This window comes from Schistocerca nitens, chromosome 4 (genome assembly GCF_023898315.1).
Source record: "Schistocerca nitens isolate TAMUIC-IGC-003100 chromosome 4, iqSchNite1.1, whole genome shotgun sequence".
In the NCBI taxonomy this organism is placed as follows: domain Eukaryota; kingdom Metazoa; phylum Arthropoda; class Insecta; order Orthoptera; family Acrididae; genus Schistocerca; species Schistocerca nitens.
Genome location: NC_064617.1, coordinates 360,012,240 through 360,038,335, shown reverse-complemented (window position 1 = coordinate 360,038,335; position 26,096 = coordinate 360,012,240). Strand labels below are relative to the sequence as shown.

The following is a 26,096-nucleotide window of genomic DNA, read 5'->3' as shown; positions in this document are numbered from 1 at the left end:
TTCCGCTTCAGTCAGACGCCACTGCCAGAACAAAACACACCAACGTACTCATGCACAACAGTAAATTTGTAAGAATGTAGATGCAGGTTCCTTTCGATAATGTTTCGACACAACGTCTTCTTAATTCCCATTTGCACAGATGAATGGTGTTGAGATTTCATAGGATTATATTAGAGCCTTTCCTTCAATCGATAAATGTTTTATTGTGTTCAAACTGTTTTCGGACAGTTACGGCTTTTATTCGCTAATGAGACCTTTTCGCGCGATTTTGCCACTGTCTTGCATTACAAATTTTTCCGGCGGTTTTGGCAAAACGCTTCCATCCTTAAACTCTTGCAGAAACACTTACCCACACGTTTTCCACCAATTGTGTTCCGCAAACACTCGACAACGAACAAGCGCTGTTTTATCTTGAACACCATTTTGTGTCGCATTCAACTGCTGCTTCTCTCACTCACTCAAACGTAAAGACACAGCGAAGTAGTCGGGACAGAAGGTGCGGGAGATGCACATGCGCAGACACGTGACACAAGACGAATGCTGCATCGAAAACACGCTTTCCAGCACATTTGCTGTGATGTGATTTGCTTGTTCTCTTCATTAATATCTTATAAATATTTTCCGGGCGAGTTTTATTTTTTTATTTTTATTTTTTTCGCTCGCCCTGTGCATACTATTGGTTACTTGCTAGCGTTCTTCAAGACGAACCCTAAATGGGTATCTGTAAGCTTCTGTCCTAATATTGTATCTCTGCAAACATTTCTTGATGTCTGGTGCCGTGGCCTTCGAGAGTATTATGATTCGATAAACTCCTTAGGAGGAAGCCACGTTGACTGCTGCAAAAACTATTTCTTCACTGTTAAATGATAAGCTGACCTTGATCATGCAGCCATTTTGTAGACTGTAGGGATTATTAAGAACGTATACCGTCAGCCGTGCACGCCTCAGGTTATTATTATGTACTTAATACTCATACCATTCTTAAATGCAGTAATTGGATAATGGGTGATATATCTGGTACGGTAGTCACCTGAAAGCAATTAAAGGATTCAGTACCAGCCAAAGTGGTTTCATCCCCAACTCGATTGAATTGTAATCCTCAGTGAATCATTGACAAGTGTGTTGTCATTTAGAACCGGACGTAGGTTCGTTGTAAGTTCTGTACTTATTTTTGTAGACATCTTCTCACAGTCTGGGTTCGTAAGGCATTTTTTGCTCAAAAATGCTTATTTTATTATATACTTTATAGCAGTACCTCCGGCATTAGTAATATTTATTCAGCTGCAAGTAAATCATATACATTAAAATTTGATTATTTTTGTGTCGGCGGTTGTGACCGAGCGGTTCTAGGCGCTACAGTCCGGAACCGCGCTGCTACTACGGTCGCAGGTTCGAATCCTGCCTGGATGTGTGTGATGTCCGTAGATTAGTTAGGTTTAAGTAGTTCTAAGTCTAGGGGATTGATGACATATTTTAAGTCCCATAGTCCTTAGAGACATTTGAAGCATTTGAACTTTATTTTTGTGTCACCTGATTTCATTTGTTTCCTAAATTATGACGGTTTCCGAATTCCTCATTTCCGAAATACTCCTGTGCAGTTTTGGTTTGCGCACTTGCTATCGTCAGTATTAATACTACAAACATTAATAGTACAGAAGCTGTTTAAAGATTTAATCGTCACTCCGCAGTCAGTGGTCACCGATGAGGAGTTTGTTCAAATGTGTATGAAATCTTATGGGACTTAACTGCTAAGGTCATCAGTCAGTAAGCTTACACACTACTTAACGTAAATTATCCTAAGGACAAACACATACACACACGCCCGAAGGAGGACTCGAACCTCCGCCGGGATCAGCCGCACAGTCCATGACTGCAGCGCCTGAGACCGCTCGGCTAATCCCGCGCAGCGAGTTTGTTCCTGGTCGGTACGACGAGAACAAGTTCCGGCTATTGGTTCATTAGGATGCCGACTTGCTGAACACCTGTTGGCTCAAGGACACCTGTGGCGCTCTTCGTGAGCGCTTTTAACCCAAAAATTTGCAAATGCAGAGTAGTGTTAACCTGGCCTTTGCGAAATGCAGTGTCTGTCCACAAATGGTCCATTAAGAAAGCCACTTTTGTTATTTTCATTAGAGAGGTAACATATTCGAGTCGAGTATCATGTGATGGGCTGCAGAGCAGTATCTGTAACCGCTTTGCACTCGTCTGTGAACCGTTCTTCAGCAGCAATGGCTTTAAGATTCGCTGACTTGTTTAAGAACAGGTATAGCAATTCGCTAGCACAGACAGCAAGGACTGGTTTCAGTAACTTTCGAAACAAGAATGATATACGAAGAATCTCGTGTGTAATTTACTTCCTTTAGTACAGACGAATACCAGGACAACCCTTGCAACAAGATCGCTGTCCATCCTTTCCTCAAGTGGTCTTCTCCCTTACTAATATGGCGGTGCAATATTTGATAAAAAAATCTTATAATGCGTGAATAAAAGCTATACAGGATTTAAAATCATCAACGAAATAAACAAACTTTCAGTATAACATTGTGCTTTCTTAATGTTTTCCAGTATATGGCATTAATTATATTTTATTTTTCTGTTGAATAAAACATATTTGTTGGCGTTATATTGGCAGCGTTTGACTTGTATCACGTCCTCGAGCAATGTAGTTGGGCTTTGAGCAGTGCATTTAAGAAAATCCACTCTATTTTCTTCCAACCAATAAGCAATGGTCGTTGGTTTTTAGGCATAACCATTATTGTACAAAAAAGTATCGAATTTTAACTCTTAGCTGGAAACGTGAACATCCTGTTCTCTAAAAGACTTTCACAACCACCTCCGGTCGTTTTGCCTATCGTCAGCGATTTTCACGGTCGCCAAAACACACTCCAATAAAAATCATCCGCCAGCCATCTGCTACATCAACTGCCACCGGTCAGAGTTGGCACATCATGGCTCATAGCTCCAAAACAATCTGTTCCCGAGCTCTGCATGCACCATGAGTGATGTTTGTATGCATTCTTCGTTTCTTAACAGACCATTCATTCGCTGATCTTTGCAGATGAGTGTAATCGAAGTTCTCAACAATAGTCGACAAGGACGCTTGATGCCGTGTAGTAGCGTTAGAACTCAGTGGCCCCTATCATTTACTACACAACGAGAAGAGCGAGAATCGTAGTTACCTTAAGGCACAGGAACAGTGAAAACCAGATGCTCCAGAAACAAACCGGTCTTTGTATGCACAGCGGTAAGTTGATAGACATGTCATATGGCCCAGAATAAGAGACATGCTGTCCGCGATCCGACTTTTATTCGAGTAAGCAGCTCTCCAGATGTACCACGGTGGTTCTGCCTCTTGCGGCCTGGCGCGGCAACTTTTCTCCTGGAAACCTGGCACCACCTCTGCTTCGCCTCTTTCAGTATACATGTACGGACGGGGAAGAAATAGCAGTCTCAAAAAAAAAAAAAAATAAAATAAAAAAAAATAAATTATGTGGTGTAATGGAATTTCGGGAATACATTTGTCTAGGTAACGTATGTATTAACATTGCAAGATCACAGGTAAATGTAAGCGCGAGATAATCCATTGCAAATGTGAAATGCTGGTGCATTAATGACCGGTATAACAGCCAGAAGCTGAACTCAAGCAGGCAAACGAGCATGCATTGTATTGTAGAGGTGACGGATGTCAGTTTGTGGGATGGAGTTCCATGCCTGTTGCACTTGCTCGGTCAATAGAGGAACGGTTAATGCTGGTTGTGGATGACACTAGATTTATCGTCCATTGATGTCTAATATGTGCTCGATTGTAGACAGATCTGGTGATCGAGCAGAGCAAGAAAACATGCCCACTTTCTCTAGAGCATGCTTAGTTACAACAGCGCTACGTGGGCGAGCGTTATCCTGTTAGAAAGCACCGCATGGAAAGCTGTTCATGAATGGCAGCACAACAGGTCGAATCACCAGACTGGCGAACAGTTTTGCAGACAGGGAGCGTGAGATAACCACGAGCGTGCTCGTGCTGTCATACGAAATCCCACCCCAGACCATAACTCCAAGGCATAGACTCATGGCTCTGAGCACTATGGGACTTAGCTGCTGAGGCCATCAGTCCCCTAGAACTTAGAACTACTTAAACCTGACTAACCTAAGGACATCACACACATCCATGCCCGAGGCAGGATTCGAACATGCGACCGTAGCGGTTCCAGACTGTAGCGCCTAGAACCGCTCGGCCATCCCGGCCGGCCTCCAAGCACAGATCGGTTGCGGACCCTCGTCTGGCCCCCTACCAAAAATCACACGGCCATCACTGGCACCGAAGCAGAACCAGCTTTCATCGGAAAATACAACAGACCAACACCTTGCCCTCCAATGAGCTCTCGCTTGACACCACGGAAGTTGCAAATGGCGGTGGCTTGGGGTCAATTGAACGCACTTTACAGGATGTCTGTTTCGGATCTGTCCTTGAAATAACCAATTTATAACAGCTCGTTGTGTCACTGTGGTGCCAACTGCTGCTCAAGTTGTTGTTGCAGATGCAGTACAATGCGACAGAGCCATAGCCGAACACGATGGATGGTCTTCCCTCTCGGTAGTGCTGCTTGGCCGTCCAAAGTCCAGTCTTCTTGCGACCGTAGGTTTTCATTACTACGGCTGCCTGCCACCACACACAGTGGCTACGTTCCTGCCAACTCTTTCTGCAGTATCGCAGATGGTACAGCCGGCTTCTCACGCCCTATTACATGACTTCGTTCTATATCAGTGAGGTATTGATAGTGACGTCTTTGCCATCTTAAAGGCATTCTTGGCTAACATCAACTCACCACTTCCAACATCAAAGGTAAGTAACGCTCACGACAGTTATAGCGTGTATTTAAAGCAAACTTGATATGCATCCCCATAGTGACGCTACTAGCGCCACACTTTTGCGACTGGCGCGAAATTTAAATGGACATCTTTCAGACGTAGAAAATCGCCTACCAACTTTCGTTAATTTCGCGCACCTCCTTCTGGGTATTGTAATTTTTTCCGTCAGTGTGTTTACTGTTGTTATTCATAGTTCCAGCAATCGAGGTGTTAGCCACCGGCGCACCTGCGGCAGGGGGGTACTAACGTGCCCTCTAAGCAGTAGGAGATATTTAAAGGTGTAAAACATTTCTGAGTCGGTATTTAGCAACCATTAACTATCAAACCATTAATTAATCAGAGATATTATGCCAATACAGAAACGTACGAGAATTTATTCTTAAGTGCCTTCCCATATGTGGACAGGGATTTATGATCAGTCATCTTCTAGCTTTTCTTGGAGAGTGTTGCTATTTAGAGATAGCACTTCAGCTCGCTAGACACAGGTCTCATAATACACCGTGGAGCTGTTAGCCGCCTTCAGGCTGTGTTTGATAAAAGACTTAGTGAGGCCTAATCGAAGTCAGTAAAGTGCGTTTTTTTAAATAGTTTTCCGTCCTAGGGTTCGCGGACTGTTGAGAAATAAATCAAAAGGGGGTTTGCACTTCTTCGTGTTCAGTTTGAATTTATAATGATACCAGGACACGGAATAATCATATGCACACCATGGTGATTTCAATAATGTCCTAGTTCGTAGTTTCTGAATCTGGGTCGTTAGTTCCGAAAGATGTCTTTCCAGATGGAAAGTCCGTCATCTTGAGATGGAGACGAGATGTAATACATACGAATTGACTGGGCGTCGTAATCTCTAAGATTCTGTAGGCGGTACAAGCCATTGCTTCGGTATATAAATATTTAATAGCTGCTGGTACAGAACGTGCATTTTCTCCGTAGTCGTTGAAGAAGTATAGCTCTTAAAATCGTCGATTATTTGCTTTCCGGTAAAGAGCACGCTTCTCTCGGAGCAAAGTAGATGCTTTTTTGTTTAGTTTTGCGTGAGTGATTTTTCAAATTCCGGGGATAAGACGTGTCGTTAAGTCTGTATATACCGAAGCTGAAATCTGAAATCAGCTTAGCAACCTCTCTATCAAGCGATCCTTAACATAATGATATTATGTCATCCCATTGCTAGCATTTGTGGTAGTAAATTGGGACTTCACTTGCAAAAACCATACTTTTATGATTTTTCGCCAGAAAGGTGGTATTTTCACTGCCACTCGCGATATTTCCATACCGGTGTCGTTCGATAATCAGTTTGCCGTTTAAAAAGCTTATTTAAATTGCCGCAGTAACACTGAAATAATGATTCTAGTGGTTCTTGTGTACTCACTGTCACCAGTTACGGTTTTTAGTAAAAATAGTTATCTATTTCGCAACACACAAGTGAAACACCAAGAATGCACACGTAAGTTTTTAATAACAGTTGCAGTTGAACTGATAAATAGAAATAAAGAACAGAAAAATTACTCCAATGTGTATCTATAAATTTTACAGAGTTTACATTTCATTGTAACCTCCAAGGCGACTGATCCGATGACTATGAACTGTTGTCCTCTTTTATTTTCCTGGAGATGGTCTATGAAGTTACTAGGCTTCAACTGAAGTGGGAGTATTGACACCGATGAACTTTTCCAGTCAACAAATCGGAATTCGGTTCCTTTCCGAAAATAATTAGATAGTTGTATGTCTCTTTTTTTAGTAATCTTGAGGGTCAAAACGGGGCTAGCGACCCTTATTAAGACTAATTTGTAAGCGCAGCAGTTCAGAAAATTGCCTCAAGTCCGCTGATAAACGTTTCCTAGTTAATCTTCGGAGGAATACGTTACGTAATTTGTGTGGCGTGCCGGACATTGCTGAGAGTCTGTGGATTCCGACCGCTTCGCGTGACGCCACGTTCTCTCCGAGAATGATACGGAGGAACATTTAGAAATGAAAGAAAAATTTTTGAGTTGCGCAAATATTAAAATAATGATATAATTAAAGAAACAGAAAAAAATTTAGTGACGAATTTATTACCAAACAGCCAGCACCATTTTTATGTCGTGCCACTTAGAGGTGGATGCCTTCATGTCACTCAGAATGCGCTCCAATGACTTTTCAGGGAATGGCAGAACTCTTGTAAGGGTTGACGTGTGAGAAAAACATAAGCCAGCCATGGAATACTTTCTCACATGTGTTCAACAGGTTTAAAGTAGACGCAACTCGCTGCACGCTTCGTTCTGCGATGATCCATCGTTTGAGTCGTCGTCGTTCTTGCGCTAGTTTTGCAACATGGTAGTGAAGATCTCATCTCTGTTATCTTCAGGCGATGAAAATCAGATGTGAGCGCACGTAGAGCTCTGTGCTTCCGAGAAAATATGAAAGGTGTTTCCGTTGCAAACAAGATCAACTGTGTGAACCGTTCCTAATGCACTGATGTTGAAACATAAGGTGCTCTGAACACCTGCCCACATGGAGAACTTTACGTCGTGGAAGTCTGGACTCTTCAGTAAAGTACCGATCGCCATCTAAAGTGAATTTCACATGTTCTCCAGTTCCTGCGTCTGCTGGGCAAGGTTGCTTTGATTAGTGTATCAGGATCAAATTAAAAAGAAACTCCTGGAAGCAGCTGCGTATTTTACATACAAAAAGAGTTATGTCAGCTGGCACGCTCGGATTATGAAACGATATTTGGAACACCAGATTGTAAGATATCCGTACAATACCTTTTATATTAAATGAAAATATTCTAGCCAATGGAGCAGCTGCAGTACGATGATGACGAAATTCCCACCATCAATTGTAATCATAGTTCATTTTCCACTGCTGACAATTGCGGCTACTATGTCAATGTCAAGCGGCTGTTTACGTGAGTGATGAGAAGCCATCAAACTATCCATTTGCCAGAAAAGGGCAGGCAAACATGAACCTTAAGCCAAGTAGTAATGTGAAAAATTGATATAAAACAGTTTAAAACCAGTAGTATAAATGGGAACACAACCGGAGAGTGTAAACTGCCAAGCGACAAACAGGTAATAACATGAGCAACTGAGTACAGGTTGATATATTATTCTCGAATGGTGAAAACTATGTCTCACCAATGGTTTCGACTGCTGCTTCACCTGCGTGAGCGACTGTAATCGGATGAAATTTTCACTTCCATTATTTTACCGGCGAGGGGAAGAGAGTTGGCGAAGTAAATTTCCTGATCACCAGTCTTTGCGCCAATGTCCCGAACAAATTCCAAAACACTCCGCAGTTTGTCATGAAGTAAGGGCATGTGGCACTGTTGACCGCGATCCATGTCGTATGTGGACGTTAAACTCGGCGACTACCTTGGTGCTATTAGAGGGAACTAGTCTATGTGTTCACACAACGCAAACATGATTCATAAAATATATCCGCAATGTGCGCGGAAGAAGAATGCCCTTTGCGACAGGCGGCTAAACTGTCCCTTTGGAATATTCCACCCAACAGTACCATAAGACATTAACTTTTTTACCACAATAACTCTAGCACAAAACCGCATCGCACAAGCACCCATCACTCGTCCTCAGGACATGAATACATCCTTGGCATTCTTTGGACCAAGTACATGTTCAGCCGAGCAATCAGGCATGATACGTAATGGTGAAGGTTACACTCAGAATTGTTAGCCAGCTATGATGTATGTGCATACTAAATTGACTGATAAATTCAGTGTGAGTGGCGTACTTATCGTAGAAATTTTGAAAGACTGGTATGATTGGCTTGTGGTCTACCGATCATCACCGACCACATCGCACAAGCGCCCATCATCCATCCTCAGGACATGAATACATCAATGGCATTCTATGGATCAAGTACATGTTCAGCCAAGCACGCAGGCATGATACTTAATGGTGAAGCTTACATTCGGAAATGTTAGCCAGATATTTCTCATAGTAAATTAAGTATTTGTATTGTATGTATTGTGTGTTAACCGGGGGCCTAGAAACGATGGAGAGGCTCTGTCATCGCCGCAGCCGCAGTGGTCCACAACCCCACGACGACTACCGCAGTCCACTTCACCCCTCCGCCGCCCCACACCGAACCCAGGGTTATTGTGCGGTTCGGCCACCGGTGGACCCCCCAGGGAACGTCTCACACCAGACGAGTGTAGCCCCTATGTTTGCGTGGTAGAGTAATGGTGGTGTACGCATACGTGGAGAACTTGTTTGCGCAGCAATCGCCGACATAGTGTAACTGAGACGCAATAAGGGGAACCAGCCCGCATTCGCCGAGGCAGATGGAAAACCGCCTAAAAACCATCCACAGACTGGCCTGCTCACCTGAACTCGACACTAGTCCGCTGGGCGGATTCGTGCTGGGGACCAGGCGCTCCTTCCCAATGCGGAAAGCCGTGCGTTAGACCGCACGGCCAACCGGGCGGGCAAATTAAGCATACTATTGTGCGTACTAACACAGCAGTCAGTACAGTAAGAAAAATATTCCAAGTGGTTTGTCTGATTCCATACTGGATACAGTATGTTACAGAAATAAGTACTGCTTAAGCGTATTTGCACGATACCATATTTGAATTGCGAAAGATTTACAGAGAACTTCATAGAGTTTCAGTGTGCTGAGTGATTCCAAAGTGTTGACGGTCAGTAAAAATAATACGAAAGTGACAAGAAGAACAAAAAATGCAAAAACAGTTAAAAAATGTGCAACATGCTATCCAACCTAATGACGATTGAGAGCTCGACTACAGAAGCTTCTTGAGGACAGACCTACATATATTAAGCGGAACATATGTGGTCAAGCTGAAAAGCAAGGCCTTAAAGCTCCTTAAGTAAACGATAGTGTATTAGCATTCTACATTTTTATTCTTCATTTCTCCGTATTTATTTCTCAGCATATTCTCCCTAACGATGAACCACTTCTCCCAACGACAGATCAGTTTGATGAAACCGTCACTGCAGAATGTCCGACTTTGTTGAGGCACCCACGACCTCACCTCTGCTTATACCGTTTCATCGCTATCAAAGTGAAGCCCTCGAAGGTGTTCTTAACGTTTTGGAAGCAGATGAAAATCGAAAAAGGACAGGTCGGGACTGTATGGAGATCATCGCCGACAGTGAACCCAAGGGGTGGGATTATTGCAGACGTCGCAGCGTTCGTGAGTGGTCTGGGATTGTCATGCTGAAGGAGAGGGTGCTCCATATGTGGATGAACTCTTCGAATTAGATAAAGCAGGCTGTTTCTCAAGCACCGACGTTGTTACGTTCCACAAACATTTTACAGGCTACAGTTTAGTTCCTTCCAGCAGCAGAGAGCTGCAGATATGTAGACACGAGGCATTCGGAGGCTTTACTTTTCAGAAGGCGATCGTATTTTCATATCAGTGCATCTTACCAGCAGGAAAAGGCCTGTACATTGTTTATGTTCTCTACAAAGAAAGAGACTAACAGACCTTCTCAATAAAGGAACAATGTTTCTGTTATAAACAATAACTAATATTTTTATGCCTCTGATGAATTCCACTTAACTCGAAACGAGTACTGAATGAACAAATTATAACAATGTGAAACCTGAGTTTCTCCCGGCGTATACGGTGTTCAAATAACTTATGGGAATGCAGCAGGTTGATGTCGTCGACAAACAGCGATATTTCGACCCAAGTACACCCAGTCTGCAGTTTTGCCTTGAAAATAGTAGGGTGTGCTGCTGTCTAAATATCGGCGGCTGTCGACGACGCACCCGGTGTAGTGGGACGCGAAATTGAAGCGTCACCCATCCACCAGTGTCAGCCCAGTTTGCAGGTGAATATAAGTTTAATTTAGTGTTTTGTTTATGTATTTTGTATATTTGTAATTGTTGTGAAATATCTAAAGTTTTGTATTTATTTTTATGTTTCATGTACGGAGAGGGCGGCGCAACGAACGGAGACAGCATCTTCACTGCCGGGACCAGAGAGAAAATTGCTGGCCACTATTCGTCGCGGGTCGACAGCCAAAGGGCAACAGAAGATCCTGAAACCGAGTTGTTGCGTCGTGCTTCTAAAAACTGAAAAAATAAGAATTTGTAATGTTTCTACAACAATGACGTCATAGAAAGTTTTATCATGTTGTAAATGTTCAGTCCTATCTTGTCAAGGCTCAGGTTCACGTTTATATGTAGGAAGATAATAAACTACTGTATACTACAAAAGTTCAAATACGTGTTCCGAGAATTTATTTATGAAGAATTACGTTAAGGAATTACAAATTTATTTGACAAGGTTATTAATTTTTGACAACGTTCATCGCGAGTTTGAGTTTTGAAAGTTTATTCAATGTGGTTCTAATATTTATTAAAGCAGATAACTTGCATTAATATAATTTCTGAGAAGAAACAAACGACATCTAAATTGAAATAAGGTTGCGCAAACCAATTGGACTGAGTGACGTAATTCTGCGCATACGACTCAAATGGTGATGTTTTAATTACAGTTTCGCTCAAGAACCATTCAGAGACTATTTTAAAAAGAATTTAAATAATTTTGAAGTGTGTTGTAACTGACGTAGGTGACGAAGTCTGCACATGGTCATATGTCAAAAGAAAATCATTTATACAAAACTTACGTCGTTATACTACACCGGCTCCATTCCCGGAGCTTGCTACAGAAAATATAATCCTCATTCTCAATAAAGCATGAAGTAAGTTCACCATTCTCCCGGTAACGTACGAACAATCCCTGCTTTTACACATATATGGTGAGCGCTTCATAACAAGTCTTCTCCCAACAGCGAAAAATGCGTAATATGTGGAAGTTTGGTAACCCCAAAGACATGAAATGGTGGCAACACATCTTAGGGGCCGTTAACTGCCCGGTCGTTAAATGCCATTGGATATTCTGCGACATAATGTCAGCAATGTCACCTGCGTTTTCTTTCCAGACGAGGAAATATTAAACATTACTACCCATCTGAAAATCTAACATGTAAACTATTGCGGCTTACTTCGAAGGAAGACAACGTTCTTTTCGCAGAACACTACTGAGAAAATTTAGGGAACCAGCATTTGTAGCTGGCGGCGGAACAATTCTACTACCGCCAACGTACATTCCTCGTAAGGACAACGAAGATAATTACAGCTCATACGTAGGTATATGAACACTCGTTTTTCCCCAGCTCCATGGAACAGGAAAGGAAGAGACCAATACTGATACAACATACTCTCCATAACGCATTATGCGGTGGTTTGCGGGGCATGCATGTAGATGTAGATGTAGAATCACTCGTAATTAGCCCTTAAGTCAAATTAAACTGTTCTTGGAATACCTGATAACGTACGAAATAAGCTGAGAAACTAAACGACCAAACGGGAATAGTACACAATAGGTATACAGTCCTTCGAATGTAAAAAGGTAGAACATTTTGAACGAGCGACTACGTCGCAGTTATGAACGGAGAAATGGAGCTCTCGGTAATCTTTTGCGAGCTGTTAGAATTGCTGAACGTAATGGTTAGAAATGTTTTAGTAGAACTCTCATTGCTCAGTTTTTCTTTCTTAGCGGTACCGTTCTGACAAAGACTGCTTTGAAACCTATCTGGGTCCACTGTCAAACAGCTATGCTCTCCATAAATCTCAGTCAACTATAACCAGAGACTTGGCCGAGGCTTATCAACAATGACGACTGCTTCTGTCTTGCCAGTGAAAAATTACTGGCTTCTCAGAGGTCATTAACAGAACTGAATGCGCAGAGCTGTAATGAATCAACCATAAACCATAAAATGTTTATTATTAGCTATATTTGCTGCTGTGTGATAAATTTCCTCCAATTGGGAAGGACCGTTGTATGTCTTTGGTAAATCATTTCAGCTGAGGATATTTAACACTTTTTATATGTTTGTAGAGCAAACAAAGAAACACCAAAGAATATTACTAACTTAAGGCTGCTGCTTTTATGGACGTCCACTGGCAAGCAGAGTACTTTACATAAGGTACTTGCAAGATACCTCGGGGTTGAAATTTAAAAAGTCTCCCCACAGGCTGAGGCAGCCAAGACAGGCCACTCGACATACATCCAGAATCAATAAACATATCGAGTTGCGGTTTTCGCCATATTACAGCGGACAATATAGCAACTTTCTTGGTGTTCGCAAGTAATTTCCATCGTTCATAGTCGCCGAATTAACAAACACATATCTTAGGTTATGATTGTTACCTGTACGCTTGAAGCCGATCAATCTGTGTTCTGCTGTTGTAGCAGTCAGATGACTTGCTGGTGAAGGTATTGAGACAGTCAACGTTTGTCCGTCTCGGTGGATGCGGGGTCGGAGCTGCTGATAACTAAGCGAAAAGGCCTGTGTGCGATTCCCGTTCGGGTCGGAGATTTTCTTCGCTCGGGGATTGGGTGTTGTGTTGTCCTTACGTTCGTGCCGTTAGAAATGACGTTCCACTGGTGAGATCGCTGTATAGGCACACCCTGAAACAAAATAAATTGAATAAATAAATAAATACACCCAAACCTCCAGATGTCAGACACTCAGATCGGTACCAAATGCTTTGACTCGATAGAGTATCAACCAAAACTTCGATTCAGTTCGTGCTATGTGCTGTCGTCAAGCAGAACATGCGTAAACGATAATTAAAAGTAACACCAGAACCACGGAGCACAGGAAAGGAGGGATAGTTTTGATGATCTCGCGTGGGTGAGTTGGTGGAACTTGTGGTCGTGGTGCCAAATATCGCGAGTTTAAACAAACCCCACTGTTGACAATATGTTTCAGCTGTTCACACGTGAAACTGTTACATGGGAGAACATTTTCCTGATATGTAAACGGATTTTTTGGAGTTTTTAGCAACGTTCTTTTGGCAGTCTGCTTTCGCTTCGATAGTTGAAAGTAGCAAACTTATAGAATTCATTTGTACAGATAGGTGTGGTGTTCTGTCAGACAAGTGCTACAGAACAGACAGCACTCGTGCTGAAGCAGCTAGTGCATTTTTAGTTTCACTGAATAAGCACAAACAATCGCATTAGTAGAATAAGGTAGCACTTGCATCACACATGCGGAACTGTTAATAGTCCCATATAACTCCTTCAGCGCGTAAAAATAACAATAAAAATTGTCGTAATTTTTTTTCATTTTGTTCGATGTAGTTCGTTGCGTTTGGTCTGAGCGGACGCCACAAGACATTCGTTCAAGTTGATCGTTGATTCCTTGACTCAGTTTTTTGATTACATTGAGCACGCAGCGCTCTTTATTATTATTTTTTTTAATCCCATGTTGTTCTATTTTGTTCGTTGCATCTGCTCGGAGCAGACGTCGTAAGACATCCGTCAAAGTTCGTTGTTGATCGATTAACTCAGTTTTTTTTTTTTTTATTACAGAGGGCAGCTAACCCACTGACCGAACACGCTGAGCTACCGTGCCGGCTTCATTCGGGACGAACCCAGTACTCTTGGTACGAAGACCGAACGCTCTACCAAATTCCCCACGGAGGCTACACGTATTAATGATAGTTATGCTTTTCCTGTCCACCGTAGTTCTGACGTTATATTTGATTAACGTTTACGCCCGTTCTACTGGACCAGAGCACGCAGTACAAACTAAATCAGAGTTTTGGTTGATAGTCTATCTACATACAACGTTCGGTATCGATCTGAGTGTCTTACATCTGGAGGTTTGGGTGTCAGTCACGATGTATATGACAGTCGAAAAAGTGAGTATCGTTTGTGACGAATGGCGCCAAACTATTAGAGCAGCGGTGAGGATGTACGCTGAAGAGTATCCAGATATTGCCAAGCACTAACGATCTGTCGTTGCACACATTATAAAAAAGCCGCTCTAGAAACTAGAAGTGGGGAGAATAAAATACCCAATGTAAAAAGAAGAGCAACTGAGGAAAGAAATAAAACTAACATTTTAACATCAACAACGCACAATGCAGATGTCATTAAGAGGCATCTCAGAAGTAGGAGAGGGATCAAGCAAACGAGTGTTCTGTGGACATTCCATTCCATCGCATTTCATCCTCTTCGCATTTCGCTGCATCTGGAAGTGTGTTCCAAAATTGGTAACAGTCTTACGAATGTTACATACCTAAAGTGCAATATGACGCGACACATTTACGCAAAATTAATGTTTAAAACGGAAGCAGCATCTACAAACCACGGGCAAGTAAATCTTCGCCGTATAATCGTCAGTTGAAAAACCACACTGACTCCAAAGAAGTTGATAAAAGCAACTCTCTTGGTCTGTCAGTATTTCAAGATCCACGTAATTGTTCCCTGTTTTATTGATGGGACTTTAAGTACATTCAAGTATCTCGAGTTTCTGAGACGTGCTGCCACCGCAGTTATTCGAAGACATGCCACTGGACATCCGACAGTCGGTGTGGTACCAACATGACAGATGTCCGTCTCATTCCGCACTCTTACTGACACACCCTCTTAAAGCAGCATTTGTTGCAGAGAACTGTAACTATCGTTAGTAAACACAGAATGGTCTGGACACTCACTAGCACTTCTGTACTTTTATTTGTGGCGAAAATTAAAACAAGAGGTCTATTAAGAAATACCGAGGACTCCCGAAGATCTTAAATGCTTTATAATACAGGCCTGTGCTGGCGTCAACTCCAGATTAAATCAGTGTCCAGTATTTTGTCCCCAGAATCACTGTAAAGCGTGCGGCAATGCTCAACATAAAGATTTTGAGTACTTGGTCTGACAGCCGTGATAATAGACACACGAACCGTACCCAGGTTTTGCGTTTCCTTTCATTTGGTGCAATAGAGCAGACGTTAATGGAACCTTTCCTCCTCACAGCGGGACATTTGTTTGCGGAGGTGGTATCCTGATACTATTTGACTAAGCCCCATACGTATTATGTCCTTTGAAGCTTTTTCCAAATGCCACAGAAAAAAAGTATAAAGTTGCATTAGAAAAAATGCAAACTCGTCATCGTAATTCGGCGACTATAAACGACAAAAATTTCTTGCGAACGTCAAGAAATTCACTGTATTGTAAACCCAACCTCGATGTATTTGGATGTATTTCGTGCCTGTTTTAGCTACCTCAACCTGCATAACTATACAGGGCGTATCCAACACCGCCGTCAAATTTTCACTCACTGATCAGACTTATTTGCCGAGTATATATTTTTTGTAAGGTAGCTTTGTCATTAGTAGTAAGTGATTCGTTCTGATAAAGCAATTAAATTCGTGAATGTATTGAGCAAAAATCGTATGCACCAGTGAAAATTTGTCTAATACGGTGCGAAATCGAACCAACAACTTTACGATTATAACACTAGTTCGCTACGTGTTCAGCTACCGTCGAGTCTTATCAGTTGATGGTAACGTTTTTTGATTAACGGCGTTCGGAAATCTTCTGACCTGTAAAATCGATTGTTTAGAGTTTTGTTGAGAACTACGACGTACTACTTACTGTAGGAAACTGAGGTTCACGCGCTGACCTATAAATTCTGTTAGTACGATGGGCAGAGCAGTGAGTGAGGTATCCTTGTAGAACAACTGCAGAGCTTAAACGGCTCTGGTCCGACATCAGGGATCGACGGAGCAGCGTGCTGACCGCACACCCTTCTGTTAATGCCATCTGATTGCGCCTGAAGTGGAGGCTGAACCAGCGGGTTTCTGTAAGTCAGTGTCCTACATGATCTGTAGAACGAGGACATTTCCTTTGGCCTTTGCTCGCAGCTCTGTCACTCTCTTTTCAATTACTACAACCAGTATTCTAAAAATAAAAACCGAAATTAACACGGAAGAACACGCCTGCTCCTAACATCAACAAGTCTGCGAGTAAAGACATCATTAAAGACCGAAGGTTGGTTGGTTGGTTTTTGGGGGAAGAGACCAAACAGCGAGGTCATCGGTCTCATCGGATTAGGGAAGGAAGTCGGCCGTGCCCTTTCAGAGGAACCATCCCGGAATTTGCCTGGAGCGATTTAGGGAAATCACAGAAAACCTAAATCAGGATGGCCGGACGCGGTATTGAACCGTCGTCCTCCCGAATGCACCGAAGGTTGATAAAAGGCTATCAGTCACGCTCCCCTTCGTGCTTACTAGAGCAGAACGCGTGCTACAGCTAGTGAAGCGATGTAAAACTCTAAAAATACTTTAAGATATCCGCAACAGTACACAGAAACCAGTTTTCACCAGTTTAATTCGTTTCGTTGAAAGAAAAATGGAAATAATTGCGAGTAAAGAAATTATCTGGCGCGTGCCGGCATGATATCTATGTTTTGCTTCTGGCTGTGAGATGCAAGGTCTTCTGTACTGAAGAGAAAATGCGCAGAAAAGAGCAACTAACGCAACGCAGTCTGCCTCGCAGCTCACAGTTTGGTTGCTTTTGTCTTGTTTGTAAGTTTTTAAGAGTTGGTTCAAAAGTCCCCACAATGATTCTCTTCAGAAGTGTGACATTTATTGCGAACTACTAGTAATTCGAGTTGCCTCTGGTTTTCTTCAGGGATGACATAACCGTCCATCCAGGAGCCTGAGGTGCGATAAATGAATCTCTATCACGTTTGGACATGATTCACTGGTCACTATGAAATATTATAAAAGTAATTACGGCCATTTTAAATTACCACTTCGCTTCTGTTCTTGGTAGCTTACGGTTCTCAGGAGATGAAAAATGTACATGTACGTTTAAAGTAATAAGTCACAATTGTGTTAAAAGCTATATTTGTACTCCATTCTAATTAATTTCCCTCACTCCTCGTAATATTCATCAAAGTAAAAGCGTTTGAGTATTAAATAATTGAAAACACTTTTAAACAGCTTATACTGTTATGGGTATTGCGTCTTATCTATAAAGGCAGCTGCTTGAGACATTATATGCTCACATTAATCACGGTAGAGAGACGAATTATTATTCAGTTCAGAGATTATCTTTTCTTGCAAGAATTTACAAAATAATTCATTTACCTAGTTGCCATGTGCCACTGTATACTGCTGGTGATGACTGTATCTGTTATTTCGTCTGTTAAATACGTACGCACATTATAAACTGACGACTATGTCTGTACCGCTTCCAACATTACAAAGTTTTATGATGGGCACATATTGTCCCAGGGTAAACGCTGTTTAAACGTCTTACTATCTGCAAGAAGAACTGCAAAAATGCTTTCTCGCCAACTAAAATTCCATGTATCCTATATAAATAACACACGAAATCCCTATACATATAGTGTCAGATCCGTTGTTTAAACTCACGTAAATTTTGGTGTTGTAGAATTTCCCTCTCTTGCTTTTATGCGATGTAATAGCTGACATTCGTGAAGGAAAATCATTCAAATTTGTCGTTGTTGTTTGTCTTCTAAAATCGTCTCGCCTGACCTTATCGATAGTGCTGCATTTAAAGTGGACACTATCTTATTAGGTAGATGTCAGCTGTAATTCATATCTGTGAGTGCAAATGTTGTAGGAAAGCTCTGTGAACTGTGACAGTTTCACATCGTCTTAACACAGACGCCATAAAGAGACGGAACATTACTGAAGTATGGCAGTATCATGCGAAGTATGTAGTGGAGTCATTATCGAAAGTATCATTTCGGGATTTTCCTTAAATTACTCAGCAAAATCAAGGAACATATGAGTCGAAAGTTTCAATCTACGAGTACCACTCCTGCTTTCCAAACACCACAGCCGCGCTCTTGCATGTGTCTGGCAACTATCAGTTCCTGGAGGATGGATACAGAGAGGAATGGCTCGGTCATAGTCTATGTATTGTTCCACAAAGATTGTTTCACTCTGTTGCGGACTGCACGCTATCTGGAGGCTAGTGGTCCGAGGTTGCTCTGCTAACACCACTGGAACACCGACAGCTGCTTTCGACGAATAATACTCTCACCTGACAAAGAATCTGAGGAAGCACAGTAGCGAGACTAATAGCCTATATCTGTCAATACCATTCCCTTAACATCCAAACTCCTCGGGGGCTCTCTCGCGTAACATTCTGGACCTGGGAAGAATGATATGGCGGAAATACACTGTCCAGTCACATTACCGTCAAAAGCAGGGACAAATACCTTCCGCAGCGCGGACAGCTTCGAGATGTGCAAGAAGAGAGTCAGTAAGGTTCCGGAAGATGCCGACAGGGATGTGGTGCCATGCCCAACTCCATTACCTTGGCCAGCGGCGCTAGGTTTATCGGTCGAGGATCCACGGCGCTTACAGCCCGATCGAGGTGGTCCCACAGATTCTCGACTGGGTTTAAATCCGAAAAGTTTGGTGCCCATCTTGGTGCTCTTCGAACCACGAACGTACACTGTGACACGTCGCATTGTCTTGCCGGTAGATGCCATCGCGCGGAGAAAACCAAACTGCATGTGAGTATGGACATGGATATATGCACACTTGTGTTGATCCATTGTGCTTCCCAGAACGACGAGATCACGCAGGGAATGTCCTCTGGTCTGGATTCTTCCAACGACTGTTGCAGGATGTTTATGCTGTATACGCCAACACCCGTCTATCTGGTGGCAGATAAAACGTGATTCATCTCAAAACGCCACCTGTCGCCCCTCAGTGGACGTCCAGTTGCCTTCGTCGCCGATGAGCAGCAGTCAGCATGGGTACATGAACCAGGCGCCCGTTGCAGAGGCCCATACGCAGCAACGTTCGCTGAACAGCTGTCGAGGAGATATTGCTGATAGCTCTTTGGTTCATCTGGGCGGTCAGTTGCTTAACAGTTGGACGTCTATTAGTTCGTACACATCTCAGCAACCATCGCTCACCCTTGTCATCTATGGTCCTTGGGGCACCAAAGTTGCCATGGAGCCCGTTTCGGATAGCGCCATTGTGCCGTGCATGGTATACTCTAACCACGGCGGCATGCAAACAGTTCACAAACTTCATCGTTTTTTAAATGCTTTCACCCTTGACGCGAATGCCAATGATCGTGCCCTTCTGGACTTCAGAGATATCTCTCCGTTTCTACATTGCGACAACGAAGGCACTGTGTCCCGTGTCCCCCGGAACACTTTACATACTGCTAGTGCTACCACCTGCAGTCTGTGAGTCGTTACTGCACGTTGATACCGAACGAAGGCAGTGGTCACATTACTGTGACAGAACCGTGTCAATATCTACAGCCTATTGTGTAAATGTTATTATGTCTTCTCTGTCAAGGTACCAATGCCTAGAAAAACAATGTCTGGACACCTCGAAAATACGCTTAGGACATGGGTAGTATGACAGCATAAACACCTTGACCGAGCTGGCCGGAGTGGCCGAGCGGTTCTAGACGCTACAGTCTGGAACCGCGCGACCGTTACGGCCCCAGGTTCGAATCCTGCCTCGGGCATTGATGTGTGTGATGTCCTTAGGTTAGTTAGGTTTAAGTAGTTCTAAGTTCTAGGGAACTGATGACCTCAGAAGTTAAGTCTCATAGTGCTCAGAGCCATTTGAGCCATTTTGAACCTTGACCGAAAGCTACCACTATGATATTCCATATCTACATGCCTGTGGCAATTTTTTTTATTATCTACATTTTTTTGAGTTATCATTCTTGTGACAAGTTTGATGCGACCCACCTAGAATTCATTTCGTGTGCCTTCTCTTCATCCCAGAGTAGTATTTGCACCCTATGTTTACAATTATTTGTTGTATGTATCCCATCTCTGTCTTCCTATGCAGTTTTTACCCGCAGAGTTGTAGTGAAATGACTGCAGAACGAGTGGTGGTCAGATGGACTCAGGACAACCATGTGGTACGGGTCTATCCAGAAGGACTACATCACTAGTAGACTGCAGGATTGTTCGACAGATTTTGACAAGCGGACGGGCAAAACTCTGGCAGAGGTTACAATCGGAGTGTAGCCACGATCTCTCAGGAACAGATTACGGTATCTGGGTTGAAATTTCGAGTTGCCACGCATCCTTTACCACTGACACCATACTGCTGACAACAGAGACTTGCATACTGTACAATCTGAGTGAACTGGGACATCGAGTGGGATTCTGTAGTGTTGAGCGACGAATCTCTTTTGTATATCGTGGTCAGATAGATGACGAGGTGACAGTCGGCGACCTAGTGGAAGCTCACGGGAAGAGCGATTCTCGAGACCTAATGCTCTACAGCGCACCGGATTGTATGGGGAGGGAGGGGGGGGGGGGTAAGAGATATCAGGCAATAGAACTGTTTTCATAATTCTTGAAGGACGGCACAATGCTCGCCAGTATGTGGCAAGACTGGCAAATCCAGTTGTCACATCTCCATGAACAGCGAACCAAATGGCACATTTCAACAGGATAATGCAAGACCCTACAGTGGAGTTTACACCACAAGTACCTTGATAAATATACGGATCCCTGAATGACCTGCTCACTGACAGAGCATGTCAGAGAAGCGAGAAGACGTTTACCCAAGGGCCTTGTTTATTCGGACGAAGTGGCACTGGATACAGTACAGATTACCGAAAATCCGGATAATCCAGAAATATTCTATTAAATGTAAAAACTCTAATATGTACTACAATATACAAACTTTTTATTTTGTCATTAGCAAGGAACTTTTGTGACACGTAAATTATAGTTACTGTATTCTACTCATGTTTATTTACAGAAATATTGCGGAAGCTTCTTTTGTTTAAGACTCGTGTAGCATTTGAGAGCAGCATGGGCGTTTCGGTAACAGTTCGGGAAGAGTTGCTTCCGAATGTCGTTCTAGATAAACCTCGTGCTTTTCCAGCTATGGCGTTGCCACTTAACACAAAATCACCATGAAATCAGTTTTCAAAATTGCCGATGTCCATCACTCTGCACTGTTTTGTGATTTGTAGACAACCGACAAACAAGACCGATTAACGCGTTTATGATGATAGGAAAAAAATTTTCGCTGTTCATGCAGTCAACGGATCAATAGGGAGCCGCCCCTCCCACCCCCCCCCCCCCACTTAGCTCTCAGGGAAAGGAAAAAATATAATGTGGTTAGGTGTTTTTCTTTCTAGAAAATTATTTAAAAGTTTTTATTGTGTGAGTTTTTAACAGGACCAAACTCTTTTATGGCTACTTACAAGTCGTCGTTCGTCTGCCAAAATATTAAAAATACTCCATACCATATCAGGTCCAGCCACCCGCTCTTCAGAGTATCAAATGGGTGCCTTTGCATGCAGTCGAACATCAGCATAAGAAACGACGTTTTAGTTTATTACTTCTTTACTGCCGGCTCTATTCGTAACACAGTTTGCAGACAGTACCGACACACATACCACTAAAGATACCCGAAATATTTTATCATTGTAGGATACATAGTTCATGGGATATGACATCATCAACATTGAGTTAAAAACTTGCTTTTCGCCTAAAATGGATCACAAAGCACAAGGACTATACTCAGGCAGTGTTTAGGAATGAGAGCGCTTAGGGACTACCAACAAATTTTAAGCATAATTTCAAACTTTTCCTACATTTTTTTCTCGTTTACTTGCTTAAAGTAAAATATTTAACACATTACCTCATTTGTAAAGTAATGAGAGGTTTGAAGCTGTTATATAAATGGGTGTTCGATTCTTTAAATAATCGGATGTTCACTGGTAATAAAGATTGCAGGACTCCGTCACGGTACAAGTACCTGAACATGGCGCTTTCAAGAGAGCTTTTAATCGGTCTTTATTCTTAAGAATCTAAAACGTTCCCCTTCACGATTTTAAGTAATGGAAGTGGAACATCACAGCCGTATTTTCAAAGTATTTATTATTCAGTTTCAACGCTACATTTGCGTCATCTTCAGGTCCTACTATAAACCAAGTAAGTACTTGCAGTCCTTGGTTGATGTATCACAGGACCCATACCATAACTAGGTGCCATGGACCGCTGTTGATCAGGAGTGTACCTTCCGAACGTGTAGTCACCAGGGACCACGGACTGGGTCCAATGCTCCGCCATGCAACAGGAGTGTATATTTTGAACTTGTAGCATCTCGAACAGTTCGGAATTTACGCTCCTGATGAGTAGTGGTTCACGACATCTAGTTATTGTATGGGTCCTATGATACATGAGCTAAAGACTGGAAGTACCAATTTGGTTTACAGTAGGACCTGAAGATGTCGCAAGTGCAGCGTTGAAACTAGTCATCTGAGTAATAAATACTTCGGCTGTGGTGTCCCACTTCCATTACTTATATTGTCATCCGCTGTTGCATGTCCATAAGAATGATAGACTTTCATTCATTATCTCTGGATGTCCTTGTGACAACAAAATATTCGCATCTACGGGAGTTCTCTGTTTAGCAATGGTGGCAAAACAGTGGGTTCATATGCATGAGGACCGTTGATCAATTCCCAATTCAGCCAACCGAATTTAGCTTTTTTCCGTGGATTATTAGAGTAGATTCAGAAAAACGCTGATATAGCTCCTTTGGAAAGGATACGTCGGACTACCTTCTCCGTCAGTGAAAGACTTAGAAACGGATATGGAGCAGTATTTGCGTCTGTGATGTAAACGAACGATGTTGATTTTCCTGGAAGACTCATCCATAACAACTATTTCGAAAAAATCGCCGCATCCAGTGGCCGCCGGTTTGTCAGCGGGGCCTTGCAGGCGTGCTGACCCTCGATAGCGGCCGCGTGCTCGCCGAGTGATGACCCCGGACTGGCTGCTGCGTCGCGTGCCGGCGGGATGCGGCCAGATATACGTGAGGCCGACCCCGGAGGTCGCGGCCCGAGGTCTCTGCCAACGGCGCAGCGAACCCTGAAGCAGGCGACGCTTCTGTTTGGCGGATAGCTGTGACTCCATTGACCTATAACAGCTTGCTTGAGATACCACTGGTTTACCGCGCAATAAACTCTGTTTCGGAGCTGGCAGCAGCGGGCTTGACGAATGTTATTTTTGCTTCCCTGACACCACAGGTAGTCATAAAGCTTTGATTACCACTTCGATACAATAGAGTTACATAATCAAGTTTGCCCGCATCTCGTGGTCGTGCGGTAGCGTTCTCGCTTCCCACGCCCGGGTTCCCGGGTTCGATTCCCGGCGGGGTCAGGGATTTTCTCTGCCTCGTGATGGCTGGGTGTTGTGTGCTGTCCTTAGGTTAGTTAGGTTTAAGTAGTTCTAAGTTCTAGGGGACTTAAGACCACAGCAGTTGAGTCCCATAGTGCTCAGAGCCATAATCAAGTTTGCAGGTACAGGTCTTCAGTCTTGCCGGCCGGAGTGGCCGAGCGGTTCTAGGCGCTACAGTCTGGAACCGCGCGACCGCTACGGTCACAGGTTGGAATCCTGCCTCGGGCATGGATGTGTGTGATGTCCTTAGGTTAGTTAGGTTTAAGTAGTTCTAAGTTCTAGGGGACTGATTACCTCAGATGTTAACTCCCATAGTGCTCAGAGCCATTTGAACCATTTCTTTAGTTTTGATTTCTCTTCCATCTTCAGTCTTTCGATTGGTTGGCATCTTTCAATCTGGATCTATTAGAAGCTACTTTCTTAATTTGGGCATTATTTATAAGAGAGGAGTTTAGTAAGTAATGCAACACACTTTTTTCTCGGCCAGTTTCGGTTGAAAAAAAGGAGAATTTGTTCTGGGACATCGTGGAATATCCTCGCTTCCGTCCCAGTAACTAAATGAAGTTCCGATACGTGGCGATGGACGTGCATTCCAAGCAGAGAACTGCCATTGAGTTTCTTTTGGTGGAAAACCAGAGCATTGAAGATATTCATAGATCCTCGTAGCATGGCTACCGACGTCTGACAGTGGACAAAAGCACGGTGAGTCGTTGGGTGAGATGTCTCTCATCATCACAAAATTTCACTGGACTGTTCTTCCTCACCCACCGTACAGTCCGGATCCCGTACCTTGCCCAGTGAAGGATGCACTCCGCGAGAAGCAGTAACGTGGGTGATGCGAAAGCTCATTGATGCAGCAAGACGTTGGTTCCGACATTAACATCCTATTTGGGATCCAATCCACTAGTGAAACTTCCTGGCATATTAAAACTGTGTGCCAGACCGAGACTCGAACTCGGGACCTTTGCCTTTCACGGGCAAGTGCTCTACCAACTTTTTTTTTAAATCTCATTTTGTTCGACCCGTGGCTCTACCCTTCATTCGATCCCTGCGAAACCCTACATTTCAGGAGGATAATGCACGACCGCATGTTGAAGGTCCTGTACAGGCCTTTATGGATACAGAAAATGTTCGACTGCTGCCTTGGCCAGCACATTCTCTAGATCTCTCACCAATTGAAAACGTCTGGTCAATGATGGCCGAGCAACTGGCTCGTCACAATACGCCAGTTACTACTCTTGATGTATTGTGGTATCGTGTTGAAGCTGCGTGGGCAGCTGTACCTATACACGCCATTAAAGCTCTGTTCGACTGACGGCCGGGGTGGCCGAGCGGTTCTAGGCGCTTCAGTCTGGAACCGCGCGACCGCTACGGTCGCAGGTTCGAATCCTGCCTCGGGCATGGCTGTGTGTGATGTCTTTAGGTTAGTTAGGTTTAAGTAGTTCTAAGTTCTAGGGGACTGATGACCACAGAAGTTAAGTCCCATAGTGCTCAGAGCCACTCTGTTCGACTCAATGCCCAGACGTATCAAGGCCGCTATTACGGCCAGAGGTGGTTGTTCTGGGTACTGATTTCTCAGGATCTATGCACCAAAACTGCGTGAAAATGTATTCACATGTCAGTTCTAGTATAATATATTTGTCCAATGAATACCCGTTTATCATCTGCATTTCTTCTTGGTGTAGAAATTTTAATGGCCTGTAGTGTATTATTATTTGAACAGTGCTAAAGGCTGCCGTGCACTAACATACTCTAAAGTTTGGGTTGGGAACGCATTGCAGCAATAGCAGGCTTCTGTGTGTAACTGGAACAACTGCTAATACGAGCATGAGTCTAGGCATTGTTAAGAAATATGTTCCTTACGGCTTGAATAAACGGAGTAAAAATGGTATCTACTGTTGTCCTCTGAAAGCAACATTTTTCCTCTTAAACCTGAAGAACTTCAATGTTAGTAAAGTGAAGAGACACGTTTCCGTTTTAGGCAACACGCTCAGATTTCGCAACGAAGCGTGTAAATCACCCTACCCACGACCGTTCGCCGCGAACTAAACTATTGAAACGAAACATGCGGAAAAAAACATAGAGGAAAAGGCTACAAACTGCAATTGATATCTCTTTATTTATGTTACTAATTTCTATCTTTGTTCGTTGTAAAACGATATCTGATGAAAATCCCCTATTCAGAAATGTTGAACTTACTGAGAAAACGTTAACTGACTAATTATATTAGCTTACTGATATCGG

General features: G+C 43.1%; 1 protein-coding gene across 1 annotated transcript in view; it reads right to left on the bottom strand.

Moving 5' to 3' along the window:
* The window catches only part of LOC126252770 (uncharacterized), a 259,622-nt gene that overhangs the window by 127,917 nt on the left and 105,609 nt on the right, over positions 1-26,096 (bottom strand). The window contains exon 3 of the mRNA XM_049953697.1: positions 13,055-13,315. The gene's annotated coding sequence lies outside the window, so the exon portion shown is untranslated. The remainder of the gene's footprint in view (positions 1-13,054; positions 13,316-26,096) is intronic.